This window comes from Rattus rattus, chromosome 5 (genome assembly GCF_011064425.1).
Source record: "Rattus rattus isolate New Zealand chromosome 5, Rrattus_CSIRO_v1, whole genome shotgun sequence".
Taxonomy (NCBI): domain Eukaryota; kingdom Metazoa; phylum Chordata; class Mammalia; order Rodentia; family Muridae; genus Rattus; species Rattus rattus.
The window spans coordinates 73,071,585-73,089,346 of record NC_046158.1 but is presented as its reverse complement, the minus strand read 5'-3'; the positions used below and the strand labels follow the sequence as shown (position 1 = coordinate 73,089,346).

Sequence of the window (17,762 nt, the reverse complement as noted above, 5' to 3'; positions counted from 1 at the left end):
AAAAGTGCTGAGTATTTGGTATATCATATACACGTGTATATAAATATGTGTATATGTATGTAATGAATATTAGCATGTGAATTATAAAGTCTCATTAGTATACACATATTATCATCTGTATTATCTTAATTTACATATAAATTTATAAAATTTAAATAGTATATAAGTTTATACATAATGCAAATAGATTTTTACTGTCTATATACAATTTTATTAAAAAAATAAATATGTCACTCTGTAGAAGCCTATGTCATAGTGGATGATTCTTTGATTTAAAATTCTCACATAAAATTGATATAATAGAAGTCTAAATGAAATAGCCAACACAAAACATTAATACGGGTGTGAAATCATTAGAAAGTTTTGCCTAAGTAAATATTATTTAATATATTCCATGAATCTTTACCAACTATTCCTACATGACCACCCTTTTACTCTTTTGTACCAAGATCGTTTTTTATGAGATTTAATATAATTCCTTGTTTGTCATTTTATGCTTTTTATGTTCTTTTTATTCAAGGCTAAAAAGTTCAAGTTGTATCGTTAAATGTTGGTTCTTTGTTCACAATAGAAAGAAAGAAAACATCCAGGAAGAATAGATAAAAAATTAAAGATCTGGATACTGAAAATGCTGAGACCTTGGAAATAATCTTAGAGAAGGGATGGTGGGTTGTTAGAAAGCCTAGAAGGAATCCCTCCTGAAAATCAGGGGAAGCAATTAAGAAACTGGAAGTTTTTTTTAAGGCAGTGACAAATCAAACAAGCAAACAAATCAAAGCCAGCCAAGAATATGTCAAGCACAGGGCTGTTGTAGCATTATCCTGTACAGTCTTTGAAATGGCAACAGTTGACTGTTTCACACTTAAGGCAATTAGACATACTTCTAGCTGTAAATGATGCCTGATGAGCATCCTTCTCCCTGGTCCCCCTTGAACGGCGATTGCTAAATTAACAAGCCATGTCTGTCACCACATATTCAGAATGGTTTGTGGAATTCTATGCTGAGTTAGCTGCTATCTAATGATAACACAGCCCCCAAGCACAGCGTACCCTTCACATAAACCACGAATCATATTGACTATTTTGAGAGCATTATCAAATCTAATCCTCAGAGAAATTCTGTGAGGTGATCCATATTAGGGTCTCAATTTTACAGATGGATAAGGAGGAATACAGTGCTTGAGCAGCTTACTTGACTAAATGAACACGTGAGAAACGCTAAATGAAGTCATATATCAGCTTCTTTCTCAGGCCTAAGCAGCACCTTTAAGTAGCAGCCACATTTCTTAGAGAAGACATTCAGAGAAACCTAAGCACACAGATTTCAACTGAAAATGTGCAACAAAGAAAGTCTCCATGAAAGACAATTTCTATACCCAGAAGAAGCACTGTAGTGTCTCCCTCCACTAGGAGTTTTATGGAGGAGAGAATCCCTTCATCCCTGCTGAGCTACAGGACTATTGGCCTTGCCCTTAAACCTGGCAGTTGGACCTACTCTTCAAAGCACTCAGTCCAACCTTTAAGGGATTATAAAAGAAGAGCTGACCAAAAATAATCTCCACTGCTTTAACTGCATTAAGGGACCGAATTTAAGTGGATTGAGGTGTCAAAATTCATCATAACAATTCACCTCAGAAAGGGCCTTAAATGTCAATTTATCTTTGCAGTAAAAGTACCTTGGAGCAAAAATTGAGAGAACATATCCCAGTGCAATAACCTCGTCTGCCACTGAACCACCGTTAATACCTCCTCATTTCACAGACACTACAGAGAAAAATTAATTTTACAGTCAGCAAGCTTGCTGCCTTTCCTCTGTATAGCTGTTGCTAGTTGGCTTGGACTGCCACCACTAAGAGTTGCAAACTATTTTGCAAACTAGGTGGCTAAAGAACAGAAATCAATTTTTCTCCACGGATATGGAAGCCTACTTTCATGTCGTGTGTGTGTGTGTGTGTGTGTGTGTGTGTGTGTGTGTGTTGTGTGTGTGTGGTGTGTGTGGTAGAAAGCATGTTCAACCCTACAGAAACAAAACATTAAATGGAGAATCAAAAATGTGACATGAAAATCCCTGCTTTTGCTCCATGCTGGAAGTTTAATGATAAAAAGAAAAAAAACATTTTAGTCAGAAGCACTGCATCATCAAGGTCTTAGAAGCACAATGCAGCCCAGCTCAGTGTCCCCTGGATTTAGAGGGACAGTGAAAACAAACAACAAGAAAAGTAACTGTTTCAGAAAGTCATAAATCACCCCCAGTGGGTCCAAAACATATGGTTTAGGGTTTTCTCTGAAAAGGAATCATTGCAGCTAGAAGATCTGATGTTGATTCATTGGTTAGAAAACCCAAGGTCATCAAATCACAACTTCATCCCAAATGCTGTCATTGCATCCCCAACCAGCTGCCTGAACCAGCGGCGACTCCAGACATTCATGAAGGGGAGATTTAAAAATATGTTCGACTTATTTATATAACTACTATTTTGTATTGCCAAAACAAAGCAATAAATTCTTCATGGATTTAGAAAGAATAATTTGCAAATTCATTTAGAATAACAAAAAAACCATAATATCAATAATTATTCTCATCAGTAAAAGAACTTCTGGTAGCACTATGTCAAATTTTCTGCAGAACCACCAGACTGATTTCCAGAGTGGTTGTACCACCTTCCAATCCCACCAATAATGGGGGGAGTGTTCTCCACATCCACATCTGCTGTCACCTGAGTTTTGTATCTTAGTCAATAGTGTAGATGGAAGCTCAGGGTTGTTTTGATTTGTATTTCTTTGATGACTAAGGATGTTGAACTTTCCTTTAGGTGCTTCTTGGCCAATCAATATTCCTCAGTTAATAATTCTTTGTTTAGCTCTGTACTCAATTTTTAATAGAATTATTTAGTTCTCTGGAGCCTAACTTCTTGAGTTCTTTGTAAATATTAGATATTACCACTCTCTTTGATGTAGGATTGGTAAAGATCCTTTCCCAATCTATTGGTTGCTGTTTTATCCTTTTGAAAGCGTCCTTTGCCTAATAGAAGGTTTGCAATTTTATGAGATACAATTTGTCAGTTGTTGATCTTAGAGGATAAGCCATTGGTGGACTGTTTAGGAAATTTTTCCCAGTGCACATGTGTTCAGGGATCTTCCCCACTTTCTCTTCAATTAGTTTCAATGTGTCTGGTTTTATATAAAAGTCTTTGATCCACTTGGACTTGAGCTTTGTATACGGAGATAAGAATGGGTCAATTTGCATTCTTCTACATGTTGACTTCCAGTTGAAACAGCACTATTTGGTGAAAATGCTGTCTTTTTTCCAATGGATGGTTTGAGTTCCTTTGTTAAAGATCAAGTGATTATAGGGGTATGGGTTCATTTCTGGGTCTACAATTCTATTCCATTGATCTACTTTCCTGTTTCAGTACTAGTACCATGCAGTTTTTATCATGATTGCTCTGTAATATAGTACTACCTGAAGACCCAGATATACCATTCCTGGGCATACAACCAAAAGATGCTCCAACATATAAAAAGGACACATGTTCCACTATGTTCATAGCAGCCTTATTTATAGTAGCCAGAAACTGGAAACAACCCAAAGGTCCTTCAACAGAGGAATGGATACAGAAAATGTGGTACTTTTATGCAATGGAGTATTACTCATCTATTAAAAACAACGATTTCATGAAATTCTTAGGCAAATAACATACTGAGTGAGGTAACATAGTCACAAAAGAACACACATGGTATGTACTCACTGATAAGTGGTTATTAACCCAAAAGTTTGGAATACACAAGATACAATTCACAGACCATGTGAAGTTCAGGAAGAAGGATGTTCTATACTTAAGTACTTCTTAGAAGGAAGAACAAAACACTCATGGGAGGAAATACAGGGACAATGAGTGGAGCAGAGACTGAAGGAAAAGCCATCCAGAGACTGCCCAACCTGAAGATCCCTCCCATACGTAGCCACCAAACCCAATCACTAATGCTGATACCAAGAAGTGCTTGCTGACAGGAGCCTGATAGGGATGTCTCCTGAGATGCTCTGCCAGAGCCTTACTGATACAGATGAGGATGCTTGCAGCTATCAGACTAGCACAAGGATCCCAATAGAGGAGTTGGAGGGAGGACTGGGGGAGCTGTAGGGATTTGCAATCCCATAGGAGGAACAACAATGTCAGATAGCCAGATACCCCAGAGGTCCCAGGAACTAAACAATCAACCTAAGAGTACACATGGAGGAATCCCTGGCTTTGGGTGCATGTGTAACAGACATCAATGGGAGGAGAGGCCCTTGGTCCTATGAAAGCTCAATATCCCAGTGTAGGGAAATGCCAGGCAGGGAAGGGGGTAGGGAGTTGGTGGGTGAGTGAACGCCCCCATATATGCTATGGGAGGGAGGATGGGATGAGGGTTTCCTGAGGGGATAACATTTGTAATGTAAATAATTAAAATATCCAATTAAAAAGGGAGTTAAAAAAGAAAACAAAAACCAAATTATTAGGTTATAAATTATATAATTTAAAAAAACAAAAAAAGGAAAACTTTTTATTTATTTAATTTTTTTTAGTTCGGAAATATCTACCTCCCATCACAACAAACTCTGATCTCATGTGTTCCCTTGGTCATCCCCAGTTGAAATGGAGAAAAGAATTCAATAGCATTTGTGGTCTAGGCTTGTCAGCACTTAGACGCAACCAGGTCATTGTGCAAATTAAACTTCAATGATGCTGTTGAAAAAGAAGTATGTGAAATTTTATATGTGTTTCTCTTAGTTGTAAGAATAAATGAGAGACTTCTCTACATCACACACACAGGCAATTTCACACACACACACACACACACACACAACACACAAACATACACACATAGCAGGAGGAAAGAGATAAACTGTACTTCAGAAGGCTAAGAGAGAAATAATTATAAAATTATTATTAACTCTGTAGATAAGGCTATACATGAAAGAAAATGCTGATGCACTTTAAAATGTACTATGATAGCATTAATAAACAAATTATTGATTTTTACATTTCTCCTTATATTTACATATTATCTATTTTTGTTAAGAAATAATTACATAATCAAGAAAAAAGCAAAGGTTGCAATACTGCTTTGAAAAGTTGTTTCCAATAAAATAATCATGCAAGGGAGATAAATATATCATTTTAAAAGGTAAGTTGGTGGATACATTAAGTGCTGTTTATCTCCATATACAATTATACAAAGTGCATAAAATATAGGAGAAATTTTAAAACCTTAAAAGTAGAGAAATATTAGAACATTTTTCTGAAACTAAGTCTCAGTCTTCAAGGACTAATTGCTAGTGAGACAGTTGCTGAGCATAAGTTTTATTAAAATATAACTTACAGTAGTCTTAGTGCTAAATATTCAAAATAACCATTTCTGTATTATTTTACTGCTGTTTTTACTGTATCTGTTCTCCTGAGATCATGTCTATTGTACTAGGGTAGAATTTATGAGATCACTGTAATACTGGACATACCATCCAATTCCATTCCATTTATTTGAAATTGGTGAACTGAGATAGAACATGAACAATATTCATGAAGCAAAAAATTGACAAATATTTTAAATCAGGGAATGATTTCTTATTTTGATAATGGTCTAACCTTAAGAAAATGGTGGAAAATATCACTAATGCAATGAACAACCACAATGATTTGTGAAAGTTGATGACAGGTTTTATTGTCTTTATCATTATTGCAATAGCTATGACATAATTTGTAAACTTCTTTGAAAGCTAAACTCACATGTATCATGTAGCCCACAAACTTTACTACTGAACATTTATCCCAGATATGTTCTCACAAAACGCTGAACATTTATCACTAGTTAATTCTTCATTACTCAAATCTTAAAGCAACCTAACGGTTCTTCCACTGGGTGAATGACTGAACCAACTGTCTAACACCACCACCACAGAATATTACATAACAAACTAGTAGAACATTCAAAAACTACAGGATCCTCCAGAGAATGATGATGGATGAATGAAAAGTCAAGAGTACAGTGCCATGCTTTACAAGGATACATGCTCCACTATGTTCATAGCAGCCTTATTTATAATAGGCAGAAGCTGAAAATAACCCAGATGTCCTTCGATAGAGGAAAGGATATAGAAAATGTGGTACATCTACACAATGGGCTACTACTCAGCCATTAAAAACAATGACTTCATGAAATTCACAGGCAAATGGATGGAACTAGAAAATATCCTGAGTGAAGTAACACAGTCACAAAAGAACACACATGGTATGTACTCCCTGATAAGTGGATATTAGGAAAAAACTCTTGGAATACCTATAATACAACCCACAGACCATTTGAAGGTCACGAGGAAGGAAGACCAAAGTGTGGGTGTCTCAGTCCTACTTAGAAGGGAGTACAAAATATTCAATCACATGAGGTAAAGGGTAGGAGGGACTTAGGAGGAAGACAGGAGGTGTAGAGGAGAAAAGGGGGCAGGATTAGGTATGGAAGGAGACAGGGGAGGTATAACAGAGGGTCAGAAAAATGAACAGAACAGTGTGGCAATGTGGGATGGTGAAATGGGAGGTAGCAACCTGCAAGTGCCAGATGCCAGGAAAGCAAGAGTCTCCGGGACCCAACGGGGATGTCATTAGCTGAAATGTCCAACAAAGGAGAGAACCTGTAGAGACCATATCCAGAGGTTAGGCATGGCCCCCAGCTGAGAGATGGGACCACCCACCTCTCTCAAAATTTTAACTCTAAATTGTTCCTGTCTAAAGGAAATACAGGGACAAAGAGTAGAGCAGAGACTGAACGAAAGGCCATCCAGAGACTGCCCCAACTGGGGATCCATCCAATATTCAGACATCAAACTCAGTCACTATTGCTGTTGCCAAGAAGTGCTTGCTGACAGGAGCCTGATATGATGTGTCCTGAGAGACTATGTTAGAGCCTTACGTATACAGATGCAGATGCTTGCAGCCAACTATCTGGCTGAACACAGGGACTCTAATAAGAGTTAGGGGAAGGACTGAAGGATTTGAAGGGGTTTGAAACAACAGTAAGAACAATATCAGCCAACCACACCCCCCACACACACACCCAGAGCTCCCAGGGATTAAATCACCAACCAAAGAGTATACATAGAGAGGCTCATAGCTCCAGCTACATATGTAGCAGAGGATGGTCTTATCTGGCATCAATAGGAGAAAGACACTTGGTCCTATGAAGGCGTGTTGCCCTAGTATAGGGGAATGCTAGGATGGTGAGGTGGGAGTGGATGGGTGGGTGGGGGAGCACCTTCATAAAAGCAAGGGAGTAGAATAGGGGTTTTTTGGAGGGGAAACCAGGAAATGTGCATAAATGAAATAGCCAATAAGTCTATTTTTTAAAAAATTAGCAAATATAGGTTTGGGTGAGTGACTAGAACCGTAGCTTTGGATTAATGAATATGTAGGCATGGGAGAATGTCACTGTGGCTTTGAAGGAGAACAAATAGATCACTGAAGTGACGGAAGTAGTCTGCATCTACTGTATCAATGCTAACATGGCTGTGATGTTGAGCAAAAAAGTTCTATGATATTGTCACAGAAACTAGATGAGAGGCATGAAATCATGCATAATTTCTAATAATTATAGAACAATATTCAGGTATATTAAAAATGACATGTTAAAAATGTCTCAATGCCTAAGTCTGAGTTTATACCCAGAAGTGTATGTAGGTAACGCAGAGGCCAGAAAGGGCTACGGAGTCGCTCAGAGCCGGAGTTACATGTATTAAATAGGTATTCAGATCTACACTCTGGTCATCATAATTGCTCAGCAAGAACTCTTAAGTTCTGTGCTATCTACTAATGGCAAATATATTGAAAAAGAAATAAGAACAAAAGCACATTCTCAATAACCACAAAAAATATTTGTCTGGAAATAAATCGGACCATGACAACAAAAGTCCATAGCAGTGGAAACTGAGATATTGAAGAAAGAAAAGGAGGACATCAAAATGTTGTAAAACTTTCCATATTATGGATCCTGAGAGTTAATTCTCTAAAGATGATATTTCTGCCAAAATTAATATACATATTCAATCCAATCTGAATCAAGAGTCCAGTGACATTCTTCCCAGACATAGGAAAAAAGACCACAAACTAATATGTAAGTACAAAGGAACAAGTGTAGTAGAACAATCTGGAGATAAAAACGTATTTTAGCAGGTACTACCTACCGCTTTCATACAGAGTGCAAAAAAGTGTTATGGTACAAACATGGACAAGGACCTACCTAGGTATGAGTCCATACAACTATAAATACCTAGCTCTTGACAAAGATTCCAAAAATATTCAATGGAGAAAAGATGACATCATCAGGACATGGGGAGAAGGAAAGTGGATTTCTCCATGCGGAATAATGAAACTTGATCCTTATTTCTCATACATTCAGTTCCCACAAAGCAGTTTACAGCTGTCTGTAGTCTGGCTCCAAGGGATCGGATGCTCTCTTCTGGCGTCCTTAGGTGCTAAGACAAATGTGTTACATAAATAAACATGTATGCCAGAACACATATACATATAAAATAAATAAGTCTGAAAACATTACAAGTGTCTCAGTAGTTAAGGCTGTTTCCATAAAGTTTAATTCCAAAACAATTTAGGATCTCATAAAAGACCTGATACCTTGAAACAATTAGAGAAAATCTTAGATTAAGTTTGCTTCAACTTTTAAGCATAAACAATTTCTGAGTAGGACTTGCACAGTACAAAATAATAACATCAACAATAGGCACTTGGATCTTAGGAAACTAAAATGCTTCCTTACCACAAGTTATTGTAAATTGAATAAAAATGCATAGCACAGATGAGGGGAACTATTATCCAGCTACACATCTGATAGTGGATTAGCATCTGGAATAAAAAAAATAGTTCAAAAACAAAAATGTCAAGAAGGCCAACCCAATTAAAATGGGCTACAAAGCTGAACAGAAAGGTATCAAAATAAGAAATACAAATGGCTAGTGAACACTTTAAAAAGTGTTCAATATCCTTAGCCATCAGAGAAATGCAGGTTAAAAGAATTTCTGAATTCTTTGTCACCCAAGTAAGAATGGCCATCATCAGGAAAACAGATGATACCAACCAAATGCTGTCATAGATGTGGTAGGAGAAAGGACTCTTATACAGTTTTGATGGAATTGAAATCTTGAGCAGCATCTTTGGAAACCAATCTGAGGGGGGCAGTTTAAAAAAACATCTATAAATAAAACAATCATATTCCTTGGTATACTGGGTATATACTCAAAGTATCTTATTATATAGACACTTGTTCATCCATGTGTATCACTAATCTATTCATAATAACTGGAAAATGAAATCAACATTGATATCCATTAACTGATGGATGACTAAAAACATATAAAACATATACATAATAGAATTTTATTTGGCTGAAAAGAAAAAATGCAATCACGATGCTCACAGAAATAAAAGGATGGAGGTTGAAAAACTTAACTGCATGGGTTAATTCAGATCCAAAAAGACAATCAGGGTATGCATTTCTCTTATATGTGTATCCTAGCTTCAAATCTTTTGTGTGTTTGCCATGGTGTACAATTAGAAGTCAGGGAACTAGAAAGGGTCCATGGGAAACAAGATGTCTGACCAGAGGGAGGATACAACAATATGTACAAGGGAGAGTAGAGACGTGGTATAATGAAGTAGAAAGATAAATTTAGGGTATAAAATTGAGCACTAGCCCAAATGAAGGGTGCCTAAAAGAGCCATGTGAAAACCTGCTATTTGGCAATTAAATTAAAAAAACATAATTGGAGAGTACATGCAATATGAAAAAAGTGGGGGCAAAAATCATAGGTTAAAGATTTAAATGGTGACAAAGGTAAGGTCAGGGGAGAGGAAAATATAGATGCTTTTAAAAGCCTATGGAAACCTATGAGTTTGGAAATTAATTAAAAAATACAAGTATTTTAATATAAAGTTATCTGACTAGCAGTCTTCTGAGTGGATAAACAATGCTTCTGTCAAAATGCATGGGCTATTAAATGCAAATTCAGTGCAAGGTAAGAGATACCTCCTTGCAATGTAATGGTCAAGGAGTCCCTATCAAATCACCAGAGACTAATTTCATTGTTCTTAGTTTCCCACAAGAACTAGACAATAAGAATCCATACATTTCGCTTGTAGAACATAAAAAAAAATGAATGTCATGATGACCAGGAAATGTTTTTCTTGTTTACTATTTCATAATGCCACACAGTTCTGTGTAAGCTGCTAAGGGAGAGAAGGCATCACTTGTCTTGCCAAGTGCTGGACTCTGCAAACTGAAATCCTAATATGCTAGACCTGATGTACCCCCTGGTTCACTAATGGCATAACTTTCTAGGAGCAACCAAGTGCATTCTGATTTGACATAAGGTCTGGTTCATAGGAGATAATTCATGCTTTAAAAATTGATTTAGTATAAACTTAGTTAAAAGTCCCTGATTTGGGAGGTCAAGCACAGTAGGGGGAGGGGAGGAAGCTACTATTGGTGTTACACTCATGATCGTTTGTCAAACTGCCTCCAAATCATTTATGCTTATAGCCATGTATTTTCTCAGCCTTGTTCAGAGAAGCTTCTTTTCCCAGTGAGATTCATAACTGGTCAAAGTGCTGAAACTAAGTCACTGTAGTCTTAATAAGACATGTATATCAATGACTTAGTGTAGCTTCAAGGTTAGAGAAAAGGGAATCAGAAGTATTATAGTAGTCTAAGACTAAAGATGAATGCTGTGAAATGTCTTCTGTAGAAGACATGGGCAAGTCAGTCAAAATTCTAGCATGGATGTTGAAATGGCTCATAAGACCCAATCCGAACCAAATGGACAGTTGATAGATGCTAAGACAGGGAATGACATCTTTGTTCAAGGGTGCTGCCAAAGGTATGCTACCCATTCTCCCATTGATGCAGCTACATCCATGTGCATATAGGCCACAATACATGAAATCTATGATATACATAAACACAAGGAAAGAAAACTGAACAATGATATGATCAAAGTCCATTAAATGCATGTATTAAATTCTCAAAGTATAAATAAAAAACATGTTTTAGTTTGCTTCTTTGCTGTTTGTTTGATGAAGACTTTGGCCAAAAGCAAGATGGAGAGGAAAGAGTTTGTTTGGTTTAAATATCCTAGTCATGGTCCAGATGAAACTAAGAAAGGAACTGAAGCAGAGCAGAACCTTGGGGGCAAGAACTGAAGCAAAGGCCATGGAGGAACATTGCTTACTGCCCTGTTATCCCTAGCTTGCTCTCTCTTTTTATACAGCCACTTGCCTAGATTAGCACTGTCCATAGTGGGCTGGGCCTCCCTACATCAACCCTTATCAAGAAAAGACTCTTACATATTTGTCTACAGTTCAATCTAATCTACCTCACTCCTCAATTGACATTTCTCCTTCCCAGACAACATTAGCTTGTGTCAGATGACAATAACAGCAAGTAAGCAAAGATCTGTTTTTCAAAAGACATGGATATTTTATGAATAACTAAATTGTATTTTGATCATTTCTGTTTTATTGATTATATTATTTATTTATATCCCAAATGTTCTCCCTATCCTGGTCCCCCCCACCAGAGTTCTTTGCCCCAATGCCACCTCCCACGAGAAAGTGTCACCCACCCTGTGATATCCCCCTTCTCTTGGGCATCAAGTCTCTACAGGATTAGGTGCATCCTCTCCTACTGAGGCCAGACAAGGCAGTCATCTGCTACATACGTGCTCTTTGGTTGGTGGTCTTTTGCCGAAGGAAACCTATCAGAGAATGTTAAAATTTCAATAAACAGATACAATAGGCCCTCCTTATTCAAAGGATGGAGATATTAGTTATGTAATTTGTTAATTGAATGTCTATTTTTGCATTAAATTTCTCCAAAAATACTCTTTTTTTAAAAAAAATATGGAATACTTCACAAATTTGCGTGTCATCCTTGCGCAGGGGCCATGCTAATCTTCTCTGTATCGTTCTAATTTTAGTATATGTGCTGCTGAAGTGAGCACCAAAAATACTCTTAAAATATCAATGAGTTGGGAATTTAGACAAGGCCCAGCAGGACTGCCCATCACTAGCCTGTGGTTTCTAGGCCTAGGCTAATAGAGCCTAGGGGATAATATCTTCTGAAAGGTGAAAGATTGACAACGCTCTACTTGTTGGAGTTTGAGATAGAATATTTCCTGGAATATTCACATGTGGCCTCTGCATGGGACCTATCTCCATGATTTTCTCCATTTCCTTATTGTTTGTATTTCCATTTTTAGGTCTTGAACCATTTTATTCAATTCCTTCACGTGTTTGGATTGCATTTTCCTGTATTTCTTTAAGGGATTTATTAGTTTCATCTTTAAGGGCCTCTACCTGTTTGCCTATGTTTTCCTGTATATCTTTAAGGGAATTATATCCTCCTTAAAGGCCTTTATCATCTTAATGAGATGGGATATTAGGTAGAATCTTGCTCTTCAGTTGTATTAGGGTATTCAAGGCTTGGTGTAGTAGTAGAACTTGGTTCTGGTGGTGTCAAGTTACATTGGCTTCTGTTGATTATGTTCTTGTGCTTGCCTTTCGCCATCTGGTTACCTTTGATGTTAACTAACATAAATGTCTCAGATTGGAGCAGGTCTATTGAGGGCAGGATTAACTGTGTGTGCTGGGTTAGACCAGGCCTCCTTAGAGGCAGGCAATGCTATCTCTGCTTAGAGCAGGTCTCCCATGTTCCTGGTTAGAACAGTGCTCCTGGGAGACAGGCAGAGCCTTGGGGTGGGGAGCAGGCAAGCTGATCTGCCACGAGTGCAGGTAGAAGTGAATGCTGGAATGATAAAATTTTTTAATTGGTAGAAATTGCTTTTATAATTCATGATGTATCAAAAATCCACGAAAATTCCTTTGTCTCTGCCTTCAGAAGCACAAGTGTATGCAAAACTACTCTTGGAGGCGAGAGCTGATTACAGATCTGCATAACTGTGTGTAAAGTTCTATTACCAACCTAATGCAGTTCTAAGAAAAAATCTTAAATATGGTGGGTTTTTTTAATCTCAAATCCTGGATTAAGCAGCTAACTAAAGTCCTTATTAACCTATCAAAGTGGACACTGGCCACCACTCTGTCTCAGCACCACTCGTATCCTGTATATCTTATCTCCTTAACCTGAATTCTCTGAACTGGGTTTCCCTCTCCCTAGCTCCTCAGGCCCCCACATGACAGCACCATTTTGTCCATACCACTCTCTAGTTTCATTCTCTTCTCTTTATCTCCTAGCCTCTTGGCCTTCCTGCTTTCCCTTCCCTTCTTCTCCTTCTCTTCTCATAGCCCACCAGTTCAGTCTGCCAACAAGGGCAAGATCCAGTCCTCACACTTCTACACCTCCTCCTCTTATGTTTCCCCACATATCTATATAGGGCTTCTACAAACTTTCAGAGAAGTCATGTCTTTCATTTATCTATCTATCTATCTATCTATCTATCTATCTATCTATCTATCATCTATCTATCTATCTATCTATCTATATTTGGTGCTGAAACTATAAGATAAATGGTTTTACTTCCAAGGAACTTGGTTTCTCTGACATAAGCTGCTGATTTGACTCTTTCAAGGTATGTACAGATTATGTTTCTGCTGGTTTTTGCCATGCACCAAGTTTATTTTTGAATTCTAGAGTCAGAATCTCCAGCCACTAGTTCCCTCTACCTGCTCTAATCATGTATCTGTTTGTGTCCATAAGTGTCTTCCCAGCTGCTAAGCTATAGACCCACCTTCTGGACACTTGTCTTATATTTCTCAGCACTGGCTTGCTACATCTGTCTGGGTATCTCTCTGCCCATGCTGGCAGGTCTTTCTAAAGACACTTACCATCTCCCTTTTCCCCAAATCTCAGTTAGTTCCTTTCACCTCCCCCTAGGAGCTGCATTCCAGCTTATAACCAACTATGACTCTTTTCTTTGTCCCTCAGCTCCCTTTTGGAGATTATAGGAATGCCCTCTAGCAGAATTTCATTTTACAACTCTCTCTATCTCCTCTTTGGACTAAAAACAGCTTGGTCTCAATACAGATCAATGGCCAAAGATTGGCACACTCAATTTTCAAATTCTCTCAAATAGTAACAACTTCTGCTACTATCCAAACAAATGGTCCCAAATTTCTTATATCTAAACTTTCTCTGCTCGATATTTCCTAAAATCTCTTATCTCTAAGGCTCTTCTACTTCACAGTCTTAAAAGTCTTTAAAAAAATCTCCTAAGACTGTGCTGTAAACTCTGTCTCAAGATTTGCAAGGTTTAAAAAAAAATCTATAAAATCTGTAAGGAAAATTTAGCTTTCAACATAACAAAAGACTTAGAGTAAAAATCTATAACAAACTTCATTTGCTATAACTTGCTATATATGCAATTCAACTCTTGTTTTAAATATACTGTATATGTAACTTGGATTCAACTCTTGTTTAAAAAATAGATCTTCAGAGTGAAAAAAAAAATAGGTAGGCCACGAGCCCACAGAACTCTCCCATTGCCCTGGTTCCCACAGGAACAACCTGCTGCTATTACTTTCTTCCCCAGGCCTCAACTGAGATGAACATCATCTGGTCAATGCAGGTTACACCAGCCAGAGCTGGTAGGCAAACTCAGGGGGAGACTTACTCACAGCCGGACCAGGTGGCCTCCAGCCCATGGACCTCCTCTACTTTTTTAGTACCCTACCTCTGACACACAGTATTCCCATTCCACTCCTCTTACAGTGCTTCAAGCTTCCAACTCAGGTAAAGACAGCCTGTCCATGACCAATGCTGCCTATGCCAGCACTCAGAAGTACAGATGGGCCACACAGCGACAGACCTCCTCCATTCTCTTTGTGCCCCTTAAATATTGCACATATAGCACACATTATCCATGTCCAAAATTTAGTGGAGAAGGTTCATCTTCTTACTACATTGTGCTTAAGCAGTTTGATTGATCTACGCCAAGTGAAATAAAAGAAGGAGGTAAAAAAAGGGTGGGGGGGAGAGGAAGAGCTCCAAGTGCAGACAAAAATATTCAATCAATACTTCTTACTTTATAAAAATTAATTCAAATAGCTATGAACATGGGCTTACATAAAACAATCTCCAAAACTCTAAGCTATCTAAAGGAGAGCTTAAGAACACATATGACCTTAAAATAAATGAAATTTTATATGCTACAACACCCAAAGCATGATCCCAAAGGAAAGAATTAAAAATTCATGACTATTAAAACATTCGGAGAATCATAAAGCAAACCACAGACTGGAAGAAAATCCTTATGGATTATAAAAGTGATAAAAGACTTTCATGATTAACATATAAAGAGAATTTAAAGCTAATAAAAAGAAAGCAGTTCACCATTGAAGTTCTCTCATGTGTGCCTCGGGTGTGGCCCAGTACCAGAAAAAATAAGAGATTGACAGAAAAGCAGAAAGGGAGAAAGAAAACAGAAAGAAAAAGAAAATAACAGATGAGAGAGAATATCAAATAATTTAGTAAAGTTTCCCAAATATTCGAATACATCCTTCAAGTAATAGATAAATAGGAAATTTGTCAAGGGCCAGAGAGATGGCATGGTGTTTAAAACCCTGATGACCTGAGTGCTGGCCCCAGAACCCATGTAAAAAGTCAAAGAAGGCCATGGCTACACAAAATGGTCCTCTGCTCTGCACTCTCACTGTGGCACATACTGTCCCAGATACATCATACAAACCCAAATAATAATAAAAAATTACACAGTAAACTCAAGAAAAGCCAACCAAAATGTATTAACCTTTAGTTTTCGATTTTACTAGAGTATAAAATTTTAGTAAAATATTTCAAATAGCTCCTGCTCTCTTGCTCTTCCCCTCTTCCCCTTTTGTGCCTTCACTCCCCATTCCCTTCTCCCCTCTCTCCACATGCTCCTGGCAGGCCTCTCCTCCTCCTCTTCTTCTCTCTCTCTCTCTCTCTCCCTCCCACCCTCCGTCCCTCTATTTCTCAGCCTTTTTACGCCTCTACTACCCTCTTAACTCCCCTCCTCATGCCATGAATAAACTTTATTCTATACTAAAAAATTCAAATAATAAAAATTTACAATTACAATGTGATACTACTTCAAAACCATTAAAAAGAAAAAAGAACAAACACAAAAAAACTGATGATACCAAATATGATTAAAAAAAACACAGAGAAATTAGAATTCGAATGTTACTTATGTTAATAGCAACTGACAAACATCTTGGCAGGTTTTGCAATTTCTTAAATCATTGCACACAGAACTCCTACACAGTTTAACTATGCCATGCTTACACATTTGTCCATGATGAGAAAACCTTACATCTACATGGAAACTTGCAGAAGGAGATCCTTAGTTTCACTGATGGACCTCCTACTATGTGAAAGAATTCAACTAAAATGAGCCCCCAGATAGCCAATAGTGGTACTCCTTTTTTGTCTCAGCACATGGGAAGCAGAGGCAGGCATATCTCTGACATTGAGGCCAGCCTGGTCTACTGAGCAAGTTCCAGGATAATCAGAGCTTCACAGAGAAACCCTATGTCAAAAAAACAACAATAAAAAGATCCCCTGTTCCATGCTTTAATTTATACAACATCCAACAAAATACAATTCATCTGAAACTAGAAAGCATGGTGATGGTTGACTGGGGATGAAACATCTAAGGGAATTAGTTGTACATCTCATTTAAAGGAGCTTGAAAAGGGATGAAAGAAAATGTTACAGGAAAGACCACAAAATGCACTGTGTTTTCATTGCAATAAACAGTTTGTGGTTGAGCATACCATGAAATGTGGTTCTCAAACCTCTTGAAATGTCCATTTGTTGTCATGTCATTTACATTTAACAAAAACAGAGAAAGTAATGGGCAGGGTTTAATGTGAGCAGGGAGAATTGAGTGTTATCAATAGATTGGAAAATTATTATTTTTTATATCCGGAATCCAAATACAAGTCAATTTGGGCTGGTAAGAGGCCTCAGAATGTAAAGGTATTTGTGTAGGAGCCTGAGCACCTGACAGCAATCCTCAGGACCCACATGGAGGAAGGAAATAACCAGCATTGGTGTTTTGTTTTCTGACCTTCATTCGGCCTTCACATGTTCACACACACACACACACACACACACACACACACACACACACACACACACACACACAGGGCTCACATTTAGAAAAGAAGAAAAAAAGGAAGAATGGAAGGAACAAAAAAACTGGTAAGTTCTCTTTTTTTATTGAAAAATGATTCATTCTCATACAATGAGAGTTTTCCCCTCTCTTCACTCCTTCTTTTCCTCCCTCTCCCTCCTCCCCTTCTTCCCGTGATTCCTTACCACTTCTTTTCACTTCAGAAAAGAGCAGGCCTCCAAGAGACAACAATCGAACAGGATAAAACAAGAAACAATGAGACCAGTCATGAGCCCTCATATGGACAAAACAATCCAATAAGGAAAAGAGTCCCAAGAGCAGGCTGAGTCAGAGAAACGCCTGCTCCCACTGGTAGGAGTCTAACAAAACACCAAGCTGACAGTCATAACAGAGACACAAAAGGACCTGGCCATGCTCGACACTTCTGCTTCTATGAGCCCTACTTAGTCGCTTCAGTGGGCATGTTTTCCTCCATCACCTAGGACTCCTACAATCTTTTCCTCCACCTCTTATGTAGTGCTCCCTGATCTCCAGGGAGAAGGACATGTTGGAGCCATTTAATTTAAACTCTACCTAATGTCCAACTATG

The 17,762-nt window shown here is 37.9% G+C and overlaps 1 non-coding gene across 1 annotated transcript; it reads right to left on the bottom strand.

The window, feature by feature from the left end:
- Positions 1-11,933: 11,933 nt before the first annotated feature.
- LOC116902664 lies at positions 11,934-12,040 on the bottom strand. The gene has a single exon (XR_004388226.1). It is a non-coding gene; the product is annotated as a U6 spliceosomal RNA (small nuclear RNA).
- Positions 12,041-17,762: the final 5,722 nt, after the last annotated feature.